General features: G+C 34.6%; 1 protein-coding gene and 1 non-coding gene across 6 annotated transcripts in view; both read right to left on the bottom strand.

Moving 5' to 3' along the window:
• Positions 1–17,172, bottom strand: part of FILIP1 (filamin A interacting protein 1) — a 199,184-nt gene that overhangs the window by 171,817 nt on the left and 10,195 nt on the right. The window lies entirely within an intron of this gene.
• On the bottom strand, positions 7,129–7,289 carry LOC114677929 (U1 spliceosomal RNA). The gene has a single exon (XR_003729344.1). It is a non-coding gene; the product is annotated as a U1 spliceosomal RNA (small nuclear RNA).

Raw genomic sequence — 17,172 nt, 5'->3', positions numbered from 1 at the left:
TAGACCCCCTGGCAATTAAGATCTGGGATTACATTTAATGTAGTAATCTACAGAGGTAAAACTGTTGGTATGTAGAGGACCTAAATTAAGAGATCAACTAGGTCGGTGCTGTCCAATAGAGTTTTCTGTGATGACGGAACTAGTCTGTATCTGTGCTGTCTAGTACTATAGTCACATGGAACTAGGGAGCACTTGAAATACAGCAATATGATTGAAGAACCTAATTTCTATTTTCTATTTTGTTTTATGTTAATTAATTTAAATTTGAATAGCCACAGGTGGTTACTGTATTGGACAGCACAGCTTTAGTTCATCCCTCTGCCTCTCTACCTAGGGCTTTCCCTAAGATATCCAAGGCAGAGTGTTAACTATACCACTTTGTTTATCAGAAAAGATGATTAACAGCTAGTTACTGTCTCCTTTTAACTCTCTTTTCTCCTCTAACTATCCTGTTCATGAATGCATCTTCTTTTAGAATTATTGTTATTTGTCAACTAAGGTAAAGCTTTTATATCTTGTCCAATTTGTAAAATATGAAATCTTAAACATTTATCCTCTAAATCCAACAGAACATTTTACACACTTTACTACTTGCATAATAAAATGTCTTTAACTTTTTTTACTTTATTTTTCAGCTTTATTGAAGTATAATTGATGCACAAGGAACTATGCATATTTCAAATGAATAATTTGATGCATTTTGACCTACGTATACACCTGCAGAATCATCATCATACATAATGTAATTTAAAGCTCAAATGACTAGGGCGACTGCTGACCCACAGGACATCCTTGTGTCAATTAGAAAGAAAAGGTCCCTCCTGCCTGTCAGTTGCTTTCAGACAGATGGGAAGAAACAATGTCCTTGCTCTCAGCTCTTGGCTACCTCCTCAGCTGGATGCCTTCATACTGTGAGCAGCATACACAACCATAAATGGCAGTCCTGCAAACTGGTCTGCTAAACTCATTTTTTTCAAAACATCCTCCCAAGGTTTTGAAGATTACACGCTGGTTTCCATTTCAAGGTGGTAGAATGGAAATAGATTATAGTCTCCTTTTCCCACTGGAAATCTCAAAATTTTAGAAAGGATTTTTTAATGCATATAGCTGGGAAACAGTATCAAGCTTTGGAGGACCATATAAACTTTGAGAGGACATTTGGAAGACAGAAAGCAGGTGTTATTAGAAGGAGGATTTAAAACCAGCTCAAAACAAGAATAGGAGAGTGCTGCCAATAAATGTTGGGAACGGATACAAAAGACAACAGTGTTTGCTACAGGAGAGCAGTAGGAAGAGCAAGGTTGAACTGTGCACCTTCCCTCTACCAACTTAGGCCACATTTGGAGTCAAAGAGTAGCAACAGGAGTTACTGCTTCCAGCTGGGAGTCAAAGGTATGGAAGCTTGAATCAGAGAAACAAAGCAGCATCCTGGACACCCTGAATAGCTGGAGCTACCAATGGGATGAGACAGCCTCTCCCCTACCAGGAGCTAATCTATGAGGCACCCTGCCAGCGGTATCCTCATCCCCTCCCATACACTTTTGAAAACAGACTGAAATACAAGTTCCTGCAGCAAATCTGGTCCTTCTCTCTAAGCAGCCTGCAGGATCACATAGAACAAAGAGCCTAATAAGGAGTCTCAGCTAACAGATGAACACGCAGGAGTCACTAAGTGTTGGAGGAAGGCCAATACCATTAAAAAGAGATACAATAGAGTTCCTTGTTTTTAAAACATGAAGAATTTACAGCCCGGAATTAATAATGTCAGAAAAGGACTTCAGAATATTTACAAGTCATATCCACAGAGATATGTGAGAGAATATTAAATCCACAGAAAATAATCAATTGGAAAGCACACCTATTAAAATATTGATCTTTTAAATAGAATACTCGACAAGTAGGTCAAATAAGAGAATGGACACAAAGAACAAATTGCTAAACTGTAATATTAATCCAAAAATTTCTTCCAGAATGCAATAAAAAGTGATGAATATATAAAAAGAATAAAATAAAAGTTAGGAATTATGTAAAATAGACTCAAATGCTCCATCATCCACCCAATCGGAGTAGTATTAGCAGGAATGGAAGGAAGGTAACATATACATTAGTTTAGTTGCAATTTAAGGTCCAACCAAGTTCTGAGTAAGATAAATTTAAATAATAAACCATACCTAGATATTATATTAACATTTCCCAAACCAAGAATAAAGGAAACAAATACTAAAATCTTTGGGAAAGAAAAAACAAAATCTCCTATACAATTTTCTTGTTAACGAATGAATAAAATCAAAGGAGCAAGAAAAAAAGTTAAACCTGCAATTTTATATCCAACCAAACTATCATTCAAGAATGAAAATGAAACATGAAGGAACAAGAAACTTTACCACTCACAATAATTCCTTGATATAATTTTGCCAACCAAAGTAAAAATGAATATAATAATAAGGAAGCTCTGAAAAATAATGGTGAACAAAAAAATCAATTAAATTATATTATTAATTCTAGATAACTATTGATTTTTTAAAACAACAATGACAGGAATTTTTAAAGTAACAATGTAGAATAAACTTTCAAATTAGGTCAATATGGAAGAGAATTGAAATGGGAAGAAATACTTAAGTAAAACTAAAGCATACAAAAATTTTGGTTTTGTTTAATAACTTTAGAGAAACACAGACCAATTCTGAATATTAATAGAAAATATATTTCATTCAAGTGCTAACTGAATAGCATTTAGTAGAAAAACACAAATACAATTTATAATTTTTACACTATCACAAAAAAGTGGAAGAAAATAAAATCAATCCAACAAAGGCAGAAAAAACTTGAAATGGTATTCAAATATACTCCCCTCTCCCCTAATTTAATCAGGTCCACAAAATTTCATAGGCAACTCTGACCAACTCTTTAAAAAATAAAAAAAGTCTTTTAAGAATATGCATTAGCTTTTTAAAAATTTCGAACAGGACTGCATAAGGAAAGAAAACCATAGCAAATCTCACATAGATGCAAATTGCTAATAAAATACTAGAAATTTAAATTCCGCAATCAATTAAAAGAATAATGCACAATGATCAAGTAAGGTTTATCCCAGGAATACAAAATATAGCTTTTTAATAATGAACAACCAATATAATCCAATATAATTGGCTAACTTAATCATATGATTTAGGAGAGAAACAGTTTCAATAGATGCCCAAAGACAATTGTGATTATGTGTGTATATGTAATATACTTGTGTGTGCGTCTGTTTGCGTAAAAAGTAAGAACAAAAAGAAACTTCCTTAATCTAATAAAGAGTATCTACCCCAAAATACAGCAAATGTGACATTTATTAGAAATATTGTAAGGTCAAGAACAAAACAAGAATGCCCATTGCTACTGTTACTGTTCAACATTAGACTGAACATCCTAGCCAATGGAATTAAATAAGTGAAACCATAGTAAGTTGTATAAATGTTGAAAAATAAGGGGTAAACTGTTATTATTTACAGAGAAAATGATAGAAATTTCAAGATAATCAAAGGAAAAACTTTTATAGCTAAGAAGAGAGTTCAGCAAGATAGCAAGAAACAAAAACAACATAAAAAACAATGACTTTTCTATATATTGCCATTGATTGTTTTTAAAATGCAATTGGGAAGGAAATTAATGAATTAATGCAACAATACACAAGTAGTTTGAAGAAACAGAATAGAGTTCAAAAAATAGACTCACAAACAAACAGAAAATTTATAGAAAGTATAGTCATTAAGGCCACAGACTAAATCTAGATCCATATGTTTTATTTTTTGCTCCACTATTTCTTGACTATGTGTTGCTGTGCAAGTTATTTGATATTTCTGTACCTGTTTCCTTGTCTGTAAAATGAGGAATAATCATAGAACCAACCAATATGTGTATTTAAATGATAAATATGTACGTACATATGTATGCATCTATCTATAGAACACATATGTTTATGAAATATGATAAAAAGTGGAACTTCAAATCAATGGGAAAATAATGGTATGCCATTTCAAATCAATGAGACTTACTAGCTATCCTTTTATAAAAAGTAAAAGTTTGATTTCATCTTACACTGTTCAAAAAATTGTAATTAAGACTTAAAATCTTTTAATGATAAGAAATTATTAGAAGAAAATGTAGGCAAATATATGGTGCCTTAGAGTTAGGAAGACCTTCTGAAATAAAACACAAAAAGCAAAAGCCATAAAAGAAAATATGAGTCCAGGCGAGGTGGCTCACGTCTGTAATCTCAGCACTTTGGAAGGCAGAGGCAGGCAGATTGCTTGAGCCCAGGAGTTCAAAACCAGCCTAGGCCACATGGCAAAACCCATCTCTGCTGAAAATAAAAAAATTAGTCGGGCATAGTGGTAAGTGCCTGTAGTCCCAGCTACTCGGGAGGCTAAGGTGGAAGGATTGCTTGAACCCGAGAGGCAGAGGTTGCAGTGAACGGAGATCACACCACTGCACTCCAGCCTGGGTGACAGAGCAAGACCTTGTCTCAAAAAAAAAAAAAAAAAAAGAAAAGAAAATATAATGAGTTTAACTACATCAACCACAGCAGTATAAAAGTGAAAAGACAAGTACTAGGAGAAGGTATTTCAACCCAAATAATAATAAAGGATTAGAATCAACAAATCATTTAAAGAAAGAAAAGAATCATCTATTTGAAAAATAGACCAATAATATAAACTGGTAACTCACAGAAGAACTAATAAAAATAATCAAGATTTATATAAACTGGCATTCAACCTCACTTTGATGGAGGAAATTCAAATTTAAATTCAATAAGTATATTTATACACTGCTGAAGGGAATTTAAATGTAAGTATTGTGCATTCATGGATCACTTTACATATCCTGTTACCTCAAAATTCTACTGTTAGTATCTACCTCAGAGTCAACTAACTTTGGAGTAGGTATTGAGGAAGCAAGTACAAGAATCTTCATCATAATATTATTTGTAACAGTGAAAAATTCAGAACAATTTAAATATTCACAAAATCAAGAATGACTAAAGAAATAATTGTGCATCCTTTCTATGGAAGAACACGCTGCAATTTTCTAAAATGAAGTGAACCTATTTGAACTGAAAAAATGTCTAAGTCATGTTGTCAGGTGAATTAATGTACATATCATTTATGCTAAAATACAAACATAGATATATCTTCTATGAGCAATGCTATGGAGAATTCTGGAAGCATATACATTATATTGTTAACAGTGAATATTTCTAGAGAGGAGACTAAGATGCGGGCATTACAGAGGGCAATAATCAAAGGGTATGTCAACTTGATCTGTAAAGTTATAACTTTTTATATAAGGAGAATCTATTACTAAGGTAATTTAAATTTTTTAATGTACAAATTATAATTGTAAAGTACTGCAAGCAAGTTGCTTTAAACTGGTGAAATCAGTGAAACAACAGTCTTTATAAAATCTAAGCTATTTCTTCTTTTCATTCATATTACTGGAAAATCCAAAGATGTTGCATGTCATACCACAGGAGTATAATCCTTTACTCTCTGGTCTTAAAAAATGAAAGGTAATCTTGGGTGGGACTTTATTTTTGGGGGCCATGTTTTGGATGAAGTTTCATTTACCCACCCAGGGTGCTATGATATAAGTGCTCTTTAATTTCTAAAATGATTATTCTGGGAACAAGAGTTACCCTCCTAATATAATTAGAACATTTGAATGTTAATTTAATAGAATAGTTTTTCTCAAGTCTTAGTTAATATTCATTGGGAGAACAATTTTATAAATCTAAGAATTATCCATTTTTTAAAAATTTTGATTCCCACATTGAATGTTTTGTGACAAGATGTTAAAGGACTAATTGAATTGGCTTTTAGTGGGAAATGTAAGATTGTGAAGGCCAAACATACAAACATTTATTTCTTGATAACCACAAATGGCCTATGATTAAGACGGAACCTGATAATTTAAGGAAAATTAACTTGTCTAAAGTAGAACAGAGAATAATTCATGAATGTACTAATTTTTCTTTTTCTACTTCCCTGCTAGTCTACATTGGTCTTTAACTATGACATGTACAAACCAGTGGGAAAACATTAACCATGGTTAATGGACTGAATGGGTTTATTTAAGAAGAAATATTTAAAGAACTAAAAGCATCAAATTATCTTCACAACACATATATTGGTCACAGAGACATCATATAAAGTATGTCCTAAATATTACGTCTTCCAAAAACCCATCTTAAGCCTCATAAAGATTGAAAGAAACAGCACATTTCCAAATCTCAAATTCTCTTTGCCATATTTTTACTTTTCTCTTCTCATCACCTATTTCAATATTTTTCTACCTTTCTAATTAAGGTCTATACTCTAGAGGGTAGACTGTGGGTATGGTAGAGCAAAGGCTTTCTCAGTTGCAGAGTGTGGATATGAAACCAGGTCTGACTACTTTCAAACCGACTAAAGTTGAGAAGATCGTATGTTGCTTTTTAACTTTATGGACAATCTTGAGGAAGGATCATTTACTTTGATTCCTCAAAGTGCTTATTTATGATACAATATTATAGGATTTTAAAGGGCCAGAGAAGAAGGGCTAAGGAAATGTTACAGAGTGAAATAAACTAAGGAGACACAACTGAGTGCCATGTGTGATTCTGAAATAAATTATTTCACTATATGAGACATTTCTGGGACAACTGAGAAACTTAAATGGGTTCTGAGTATTAGATGATAGTGATGTATCAATGTTAATTTCCTAACCTTGATGCTAGTGTTGTAGTTATACGGATGAATATCCTTGTTTGTAGGTGATCCAACGAAAGAAATGTGAGACATCAGATCAGAAATTACTCTCCAGTGTTTCTTTTTTTATTTTTTATTTTTTATTTTTTTTATTTTTTATTTATTTTTTTTTTCAGTGTTTCAAGAAAAAAAAAAAGTCTTTGTCTGTGCTTCCAGCTTTTCTGTAAATATGTGACTGTTCGATCTTTAAAAAACAAAATGAAACAAATTCACTCATGGGAAAGCAAAATGTCCATGCATATGCTAACTAAGAAATGTTTTATTTAAAAACATAAAGACATAGTTTTATTTGGGACAATGGATAACAATCTCTACCAAATCCACATGAAAACTTTTTTTTAAGGGGAAAGCATGAACGCAGTCCCCCACTATCACAAATTATGCAGTTAAGTTTCCCACATTTGGGGAAATCACAGGGGTCAGCACATCCGGTGTGCAATGTATGAGCCTCGCCCTGGGAAAACCACCTTCCTGATCATGGTTTTAATACTTTTTATGGAAGAAGGTAAGGGTATAAACATACACACATACAATTTTGGCACTATGACCTCTACAGAATATCTTATTAAATTTTGAGTTTAAAAGGAGTATTTCTTATCTATTTGGCCATGTGAGCTGATCCATTAAATTATTTTGAAATAGCTTCAACTCTTTTCCTTATTAAATGTAATTCATGCTTAACGTAGAAATTTAAAATCACACATTTATATCTCCAAATGGAAATGGTTACTGTTAATGTTAGAAATATAATCTTCTTGTTTTTGCAATAGAATCTTAAAGATACTTTCTGTAATGCATTTATTTTTACTCAATATATTATTTTATTAATATCATTTACTCTCACGTTTTATGTCTGCAGACTGTCATTAAGTGGATGTATTAAGAGCTATTCAAATCTCACCTTTTCTTGGTTAATAGCACCCTATTATTAAACATGTATTTGTTTCTAACTTTTCACTACAACAATAATGCTACCATCATATACCCATGATGCAGTTAAACATCCATGCTCTCTTTATTACCACCTCCTATTACTGAAGGACTGGAAGTGAAGGAGGAAGTAACTAGTAAGTAGCCATATGTCAGACCCAAAAATGGGTCTTGCTTCTTCTCTTGAAGAACAAGCAGTGTATGCAAACAGAGGGACCGAAAGAACTGAGATGCTAGTTCTTCTTTCTTCCAGCAGTGCTTGCTTGAGAGGTCTGCAATTGACATGACAGCAGTGAGTGAGCTGTACATTAGGTTTCCCAGAGCTTCCTTTTTCCATGAGACAATTATACTCATTAGGTATTTAAAGAAGATATCAGACAAAAGTTTTGATATGGTCTGGATCTGTGTCCCTACTCGAATCTTGTATTAAATTGTAATCCCCAGTGTTGGAGGTGGAACCTGGTGGGAGGTGATTGGATCATGGGGGTGGTTTCTCATTCACGGTTTAGTACCATCACCTTGGTACTGTCCTTGCAATAGTGATGGAATTCTCATGAGATCTAGTCATTTAAAAGTGTGTGGCACCCGCCCCCCTTCTCTCCTGCTCCTGCTCTGGCCATGTGACATGCCTACTCTCCACTTCACCTTCCGCCATGATTGTAAATTTCCTGAGGCCTCCTCAAGAGCCAAGCATATGCCAGCATCATGCTTCTTGCACAGCCTGCAGAAAATGAGCCAATTAAATCTCTTTTCTTTTTAAATTACTCAGTTGTAGATATGTCTTTATAGCAATGCAAGAATGGACTAATACAGGTTTAATTGATCTCTAACTTAAAGTGAGTATAATTAAAACTTTTCAATAAAGTATGTCTTAAATATAAATCAATGTTTATTTGAATTATAAATCACACATAGTCTGGGCTGGTCAGTGAAGTAGTTCCAGAGACACAGGTGAAGATTGAAGATTTGCTCTAAGAGCAGTTAGCCTTCCACAAGGAAATATTTATTTCCCAATAATCCTGAGAGCAATCTGGCAGGAAATAATGGATGCTCAATTCCTCTCCTGAAATCAGCTCACAGTACTGGTTGAATTTATGATGGCTAACCATCATCCCTTGTTCCACCATTCCCTACAAAGGACAGCACAGCATCTTAATATATTATGATGATGCTGTTATTAAAACAATAAAAAATCTTTCTGAGGTTTAGAAAATTAAAAAGACTAAATGTGGCTCACATTTTTTTACTCTGATAATATCTTTGTGGGTAGATTTTTAAATTTCATAGTGAATTTTGTATACAAATCAAAACTATCAAGTATTAGAAAATCTATTAGGAAAAAAATTATTTTATGAGCCTCACCTCATTCTGTAAAAATCTACATATCTGAGGTTTTAGACAAGCCCAAATTTTAGTTGACAAGAGTTTAGATCATGTCTTAGAGAAGAATTCAAAAAACAGTATGATTATATCCATAAAACGAAAATGATAATAGTTATCTCATGGACATAAAGCATTTAGCACAGTTCCTGATATGGTAGGAAGCACTCAATAAAAGTAACTATTATTATCTGTCATTTACTTTCTTTCTAGAGCCAATAGCTTTAATAGTTATATTAAAAGTAACATTGGCCAGGCGCTGTAGCTCACACCTATAATCCCAGCACTTTGGAAGGCTGAGGCAGGCGGTTCACTTGAGGATAGGAGTTCAAGACCAGTGTGGCCAACATGGCAAAATCCCATCTCTACTAAAAATACAAAAATTAGTCGGGTATGGTGGCAGATGCCTATAATCCCAGCTACTTGGGAGGTGGAGGCAGGGGAATGACTTGAACCTGGGAGGTGGAGGTTGCAGTGAGCCATGATCACGCCACTGCAGCCTGGGTGATAGAGTGAGACTCCGTCAAAAAAAAAAAAAAAAAAAAAGAAAGAAAAGAAAGAAAGAAAGAAAGAAAGAAAGAAAGAAAGAAAGAAAGAAAGAAAGAAAGAAAGAAAGAGAAAGAAAAGAAAAGAAAAAAGAAAAAAGTGACATTGATGATCATCATATTCAGGTGACAGCTTAGAGATTGGGTCTTATCGGTATCATGATTCTTAATTTGTCATTCAGTTTAACTGGGATTTAGGTGACCTGGGAAATTGCTTCTGTAGTCAGGTCCAGATCACACAAAACATAAGAGATTATATCCTCAGTTTAATCAGTTGTAAACTTCAGTTGGTCTGAACAAAACTGAACAAATAAGTCAACCACTATTAATAAAGAACTTAAGTTGAGTTAAAGAAAGTAATTAAACATCAACATTATGCAGAATCTTTTCGGGAATATTTCGTAAAATGGTGCTCAATTATTCTACATGCATATTTTACATACCTATTTATAACTCTCCTTTTAAAGTTAAGCTATTGCTCCAATGCACTTATGAAAAATATCTGGAATTTAGCTAAGGACTTTATATAATGAAGATTCTGGCCTTTTCTTAGTATATTGAGCACCCTTTACAACCCTTGTACTCACACCATGTTCTCCCTGTTTCTGAGCATAGTAGACACTATTCCTCCTTACAGCACCAAATTCCAAAATAGAAAAACAAATGTTAAAACCTAGGAAGAGTCATGACAGACAATCTTCCTGCTCCCTAGTGTTTGGTTTGATCTCCTCATTGAATATCAATTTGTTCTTGGAACTCTGCTCTGTTATACAACAATATGGAAGAAATGTTGGGTCCTTCCTCCAAGGTGGATATTTCCTGGAGAATGATTGGAGTTACCAGTTTTAATTGGAAATTGATAATACATCTTGAGTTTGAAGGTTAATTATTGGTTAAAAAATTATCCCTGTGAATATACCTTTTTCTACAACATTAATAAAAGTGCCTTGATTTTGTGTAGCTTTCATGTATATTAACGTTGAAAGACGCTCTAAGACTGGCTGAAGCAGAAGAAATAACAGAAAAAGGGTTCTTGCATGATCTCATTTATATGTGGAATCTAATAAAGTTAAATCATGGAAATAGAGAGTAAAATGATGGTTACCAGAGACTTGGAGTGGGGGAGAGGAAAGGAATGGGGAGTTGTTGATTAAAGGGTACAAAAGTTCAGGTAGACAAGAAGAGTAAGTTTTGAGATGTATGTCACAGCAGAATGACTACAATCAATAATAAGGCATTACATAGTTCAAAATAAGAGAGTAAATTTCAAATGTCTCACTATACAAAATGATAGGTGATAAATATTAATTAGCCCGATTTAATCAAGCCACAATGTATACATATATCAAAACATCACATTATACTCCAAAAATGTATGTAATTATAATTTGTCCACCAAAAATTATATTAATAATTTAAAAATGTTTTAATATCTAAAAAAATAAGGAGAAAGAAAAAAATTCTGAATAAAAGGTAAATAAGAGATAATAAAGAATAAGCTCAGGAAAGCATAGGAAGTTGAATACAAGGCCTAATGGAAAGGGTCCTCGTGTGATGCAGAGGGACAAAATTTGTACATATCCAAGCCTGAACCCAGAGGAAAAGGGAAGAGGGGGAAACAATTCCCATAAGTCACAGTATGATTATGTCAAGGAGGCTACAAAAGATAACAGGAAACAAGGATATGAGAATATAATTGGCTAGACTGTTTAAAGAAAAGAGGTCTACAAATGGACAATGTGAAAAATCCGTTGAATAATGTACTGTTTGTTAGATTTCTGGGTCTGACAATCATCAAACAGAAGTTGAAACTAGAGCGCCGTTGTTGGTATTATTTACACTTACATTGTAATTAACAGAATTAAATATGATGCTTGGACTCACTCCTCTTCACCTGTGGGTATGAGAGAAGTAAAGAGATTTCATTCGCTTGAGCCCAATGTATGAAAACGAAAGGACAACTTATGTGATACAGCACTACTACTCATCTCAGCACATTCTTTGCAGGATCAAACAGCAAAAGATAATCTAGGTGATCAGCTTGGCTTAAAATGCTTCATGCTTAGCTTTACTCGGGGTAATGTTTCAGGAGTGGCTTCTTCCAAAAAAGTGCTTCCCCAGGAGAAAGAAGAAAAATGTTAGCACACAAGATCTTGAGTGAGATTTCACTCAAATTGCTGCTCCCTACCCATTCACAAAATGACCCTGCTGTCAGTGCAGTGAGAAGCAGCTGAGAATCATTTACCACCTTCAATGGACACCACATAGGACACATTCACCCCAGACACCACTCTATAACTGGAGCTTAGGTTAGCACCAGCCTCTCTCCACACCCTGGAGTAACAGGCAGGATTGATGGGTAGTGAGCTGCCGAAAAGCCCAACATCTGGTGGTGCTAGAGGCATGAGGATACAGAGAAATCATACAACAGTTATAACAGCTCTTATACAACAGGTATCTTGGGAAATAAAGTAAGACAGGTGGTGTTCTGGATTCTAGGAAGATATGTGCCACAGCATTGTGACTTGTCTATGAATTCATACATCTGAATTAATAAGCTGTATGACCTTGAGAAAGTTAAACTTTCTAGGTCTCAACTTCATCATCTTTCCTAAAAAGAGGTTAGAGTCAATTATCTTTTAGCATCTACCAGTATCTACAAATACTATGGTAAATCAATTTTTTTTCAGAGTATTTCATGCCCAAAACAGTTTAATGAGCCTGAGTAATTTTATTCTAGGTAATGATCCATGGCAAAGAGTTGTTTGGTGCAATTAGCCATTTCTTCCACCTGCTCCTTGGTCCCTCACCCTCATGATCTAGTCATAAATGTGTCAATTTTGGCTATCAGTTTGTTTTAATAATACAAAAGTAAGGAAACAAGTTGCTATCAAGATGTACTTGACACTTAAGGACTATGCAGCCTTGTTTTAACAATCCTATTCTAACAAGGTCCCTCCTAGGAAATCCTATCAAGCAACTGAGAAAGAAGTATATTGGCTGTTTTTTTCATGTAACAGTCTCTAGGTCTGCCAAATTTTTACAAGTCAATAGATTTGAGAACAATAGGAGGAAGAACAAACAATGTACTCTCAAAAGCACTGCATGTGTTTAGATTTTTTTATTTCTCAAAATGGAAATATTCTTATTTTTCTTCTGATTATAAGGATTTTTGCCACATATTGTTGCTTTTCTGGAAACTTTTGCAGTTGGTTTTCCCACCAGCAACATAGTGTCAATTTCCTCATACCCTTATCATACTGGGTATTGAATTTTTTTGTCTTTGTCAATGTATTGGTTGAAATAATACATCTTCTTTTAATTTAATTTTTAATTATAAGTGATTATAAGTAAGATTAAGTAGTTTTTCACATATTTATTCCAAATTATTTATGTCATTTGTCAATTTTTCTATTGTGTCTCTTTTTCTATTTTCATTTAAAAGAGTCTTGGCCTGGAGTGGTGGCTCAGGCCTGTAATCCTAGCACTTTGGGAGGCCAAGGCCAGTGGATCACCTGGGGTCAGGAGTTCAAGACCAGCCAGGTCAACATGGTGAAACCCAATCTCTACTAATAATACAAAAATTAGCCTGGCGTGGTGGCATGCGCCTATAATCCCAGCTACTCAGGAGGCTGAGGCATGAGAATTGCTTGAACCCAGGAGGCAGAGGTTGCAGTGAGCCAAGATCGTACCACTACACTTCAGCCTGGGCCACAGAGTAAAACTGTATCTCAAAAACAAAACAAAACAAAAGTCTTATATTAAGGACATTTGTTCCTGATTATTTTGGTCACAAATTGTTGTTTGAATTTTAACTTTGCTCATGATGGTTATAAGGGGTTTTTTTTTTTCAGTGTAAAAGTTTTCATTCAGTTTTTATGGAATCAAATGTTTTAGTCTTATGTTTTACTGACTTTTTGTCTTACTTAGGAAAGCCTTCCCCACCTATATATGTTTGTAGTTTTTTTTGTTAGTATTTCACCTTCATTTTTTTAGACTTAAATTTCTGGTCCATCTAGTGCATATTTTAGTTAAGTTGTAACAGGAATTTAATTTCATATTTTTCCAGTTATTTCAACCCTGTTGATGGAATAATTCATATTTTCAGTATAGATTTGAAATCTCTTTGTTATAATACTACATTTTTATAGTATTAAAAATGTACACCAATTTTATAGGTATATACTTTCCTGAACCTTCTACTATTTTCCCTTGATCTCCTCATCTGATGTGAACTGATTCTGATACCACCTGCAAAGTGTTTTAATTAATATGGGTTCAAAATTCTTTTTTTTTTAAAGAGACTCAGCTGTACTCTATTGCCCAAGCTAGACTTGAACTCCTGGGCTCAATCGATACTCCCCCTTCAACCTCCACTGCTTCTGGTTCAAAATTCATTTTAATATGTGGTAAGGCAATTCTCCAACATGTGCTTCAAAAATTTTCTGGCTACGACCTAGGTTTATTGCCTCAGCAGCAGTTAGGCACTTGAAGTGGAGTGTTGAATATATGTAAGTATTTTTTCAAAGTGCACAAACTTATAAAAGTCCTAAAGCAAATACTTTTATAGGAAGCATTCATCATCTGTTTTTAAACATACTCTCAAGTAGTCACTGTTTAGAAAAAATACTCAGCAATGTGGTTTGAGGGTCAGGAATTTTCTAGCCCGCAAGAGGCTTCTTTGGTTGCCTCATTATGGCCACTAAAGATTTAACTATGATGAATATATATGTATATAGCAGACCTCTTCATCACATTATTTTTTAAAACATTAAAATTGTCATGTAAGTGAAAGAAAGCAACTCACTAATTCCCCACTATTGGTAGAGCTATGTAGACTTGTTGTAACAAGTCAGATGTTTGAGCTTTTCAGTAACACTCATGTCTGATGCATTCCCTTAGACCTTGTTTATCAGGCCCTATCTTGTTTTCGGCCTCTACAGTTCCCTTTCCCACAGCAAGAGTCACTTTATACTGTCTCTGGACCAATCACTGACCATCCCAAACCAGGTGAGTGGTCCCATTTCTGTGGTCCCACTAAACCATTTACCCACTAGTCGCTTGGTGTTGAAATTGCCACTGTTTTGCCTGTAACTCCTGTTAGAGAGCAGAGATAATATAACATTCACCGTTGTATCCCAATCCCTAGCTCAGTGCCTGAACACATGAGTTTCAAAAAATAGTTGGTGAATGAGTACATTATTTTTACTAAATGTGAAGCAGGAGAGACACAAAGAACTCTAGCCCAGCACTAGGATTTAGCATCCTCTTAGTTGTTTTGACATTGTATGACAATGTTGGCATCTCACTCACAGTCTCTAGGACTGCTCCTCCTCCACAGCTATCCTGTTCCTGATTCCCACCTCCCTGCTCTCCCTCCTGCTCCTGCTGACAAGCTTGCCCAAATGTGGACTGACTCCCTGCCTGTGTCAGAATGCAGGCATCCTCTAACCGCCTGCCAGAATACCCCATAACCGCATGTTAGACCTTCAGATGCCAGCTGCTAGCTTGAACCACTCTACCATCTGATGGCATGCCATTTAGATCCTATGTTCTCTCAGTTCAGCATCAATCCAACCCCTCTTTTAGCTACAAAACATGAGCCTTGCCTGATTGAGTCCCAGGACATATTGTTTAAGATGAGCAGACTGAGTGGACCTCACTCTATATCATGTACTTTCACACAGACCAAATCCTTCTAAATTCTCACACAATTAACAGTGAAAGCTCTGTTAAAATTCAGCTCCTATGAGAAAGTGTCTGGAAAGAGAAATTGAAATAATATAACCCAGATATAGTTCAAATGGGATGATTTTAATCTTTCACTAATACAATGTAGAAAAATAAGAGCTCTGTTTTTTCCCTAATCTTTCTCTCAAAAGGACAAAATTCTTCACTTTCTGAGAAACCACAGGCCACTTTCATCTGGTTTTCCCCCTTGTCCTCTTCTCTGAGCTCAGCATTTCACGTGCTCGTTTTGGTGAGATTCCATCACAATACATCACCAGGAACACATGTGTTCCACTGGGACTTTATTCCCTGGAAGATGTGAATGGTGATGTAAATAATGGCATCACTGGAATTTGGAAGAAGTGATGTGAGAAAGAAATAAGGTGAAATAAGGCAAAAATAAAGCAATTATACTCAATATATCCTTTTGGAGCAATGTAGATAGTATTGATGGTAATAGGGAAATTCAATGGTATTCATCAGCTGGAACTGTCAGCAGAAACATTAATTAAAAGGCAGCTGTTGCTTTACCACTTGTAGAGGAGTGGAGCAATCCTAACTCCAAAATAGATTTCCAAGGATGGAAGTGTTTCCAGCTAATGAACTACAGCCTGGTTGTGGTTTTGGGTTAGTAGCTGCAATTAGACTTTTGTCAATAGTTATGTGTCTATGCCACTGCATTTTAAAGTAAGAATTCTAGTCTATTAATGGAAACATGTATGCATCATGCTCATTAGAGCTACTAAGTCCAGCTCCCACTTAGTTATGAATTGGTTATTCTGTGATACTCTAGTGAACATTTAAAACATTTGTTTATTTTTAATTAATGTTGTTAGAAAAGCAATACATGACCATAAAGGTTTAGAGAAAACTGAGAAGCAGAGAAATAATCACCAATGGTCACTAATTGTTACTGCCATGTTTATCAAGGAAAAATTATGCTCACTTCAATCAATGGAAACTGGTCATTAATATTTACTTTATCAATTTCATGATATTTAATGAATTCAATTTAACAGTTATTGAGTACTTGTTTGGTGCAAGGTGATTCTAAAAACAGTGCCAAGTCATAACAGAATTTATTTATCACATTGAATTTTTTGAATTTACATGTAAATATGTGTTATATAATAATTATAAGAATCTTTTCATTTTTTGTTTGCTTTCTATTGCTTAGAAAAACCTGTGCTACAGTATTTGTTATTGGTGATTTTCATCTTAGTAAGGTTCGTTTTACCAGACAACACACATAAATTTTTCTCTAGGTGTGAAAGAGCCTGTTCTATAGAATTTCAAACTTAAAGAATCAATCAGAAAATTAATTCCATACACGCTACCTAAAAATGTAGATTTTAAAAGTTCTTCAGAGTACATTAACACACTGACCTGTCAGTTTCACAGGACAGATCAACTTGTTTCCAAAGTACCGGCTGTATAGGAAAGCAAAGTGATTAATCCTTTCCTGTTGTTGCTGGTATTGTGAGAGAAGATAGGGGGAGGTCCAGAGAGAGGAATCCCAGGATAAATGGGGAACCCAGCCAAACTCACAAGACTAGGCGAAAAGTCAAGGATCCAAACAAGACAGTAGAATTTGTGTTCAGAATGTCTGGGGTAAAGTTCATGTGCCCAAAAGTAAGGCATAAAATATTATATTGGTCCCCAAGAGAAAGGAAAGACAGGAAATAAGAAACAAAGTCACTAGGGGAAATAGAGCATTATAACAAAATCTTGACAAGAATAGGTTGTCTCCAATTGGGCCACTCATTGGGAAAATAGAGGGAAAGGCAAGGACCCAATCT

The sequence above is a fragment of the Macaca mulatta genome, chromosome 4, assembly GCF_049350105.2.
Source record: "Macaca mulatta isolate MMU2019108-1 chromosome 4, T2T-MMU8v2.0, whole genome shotgun sequence".
Taxonomy (NCBI): Eukaryota; Metazoa; Chordata; class Mammalia; order Primates; family Cercopithecidae; genus Macaca; species Macaca mulatta.
This window is presented reverse-complemented; position numbering and strand designations above follow the sequence as displayed.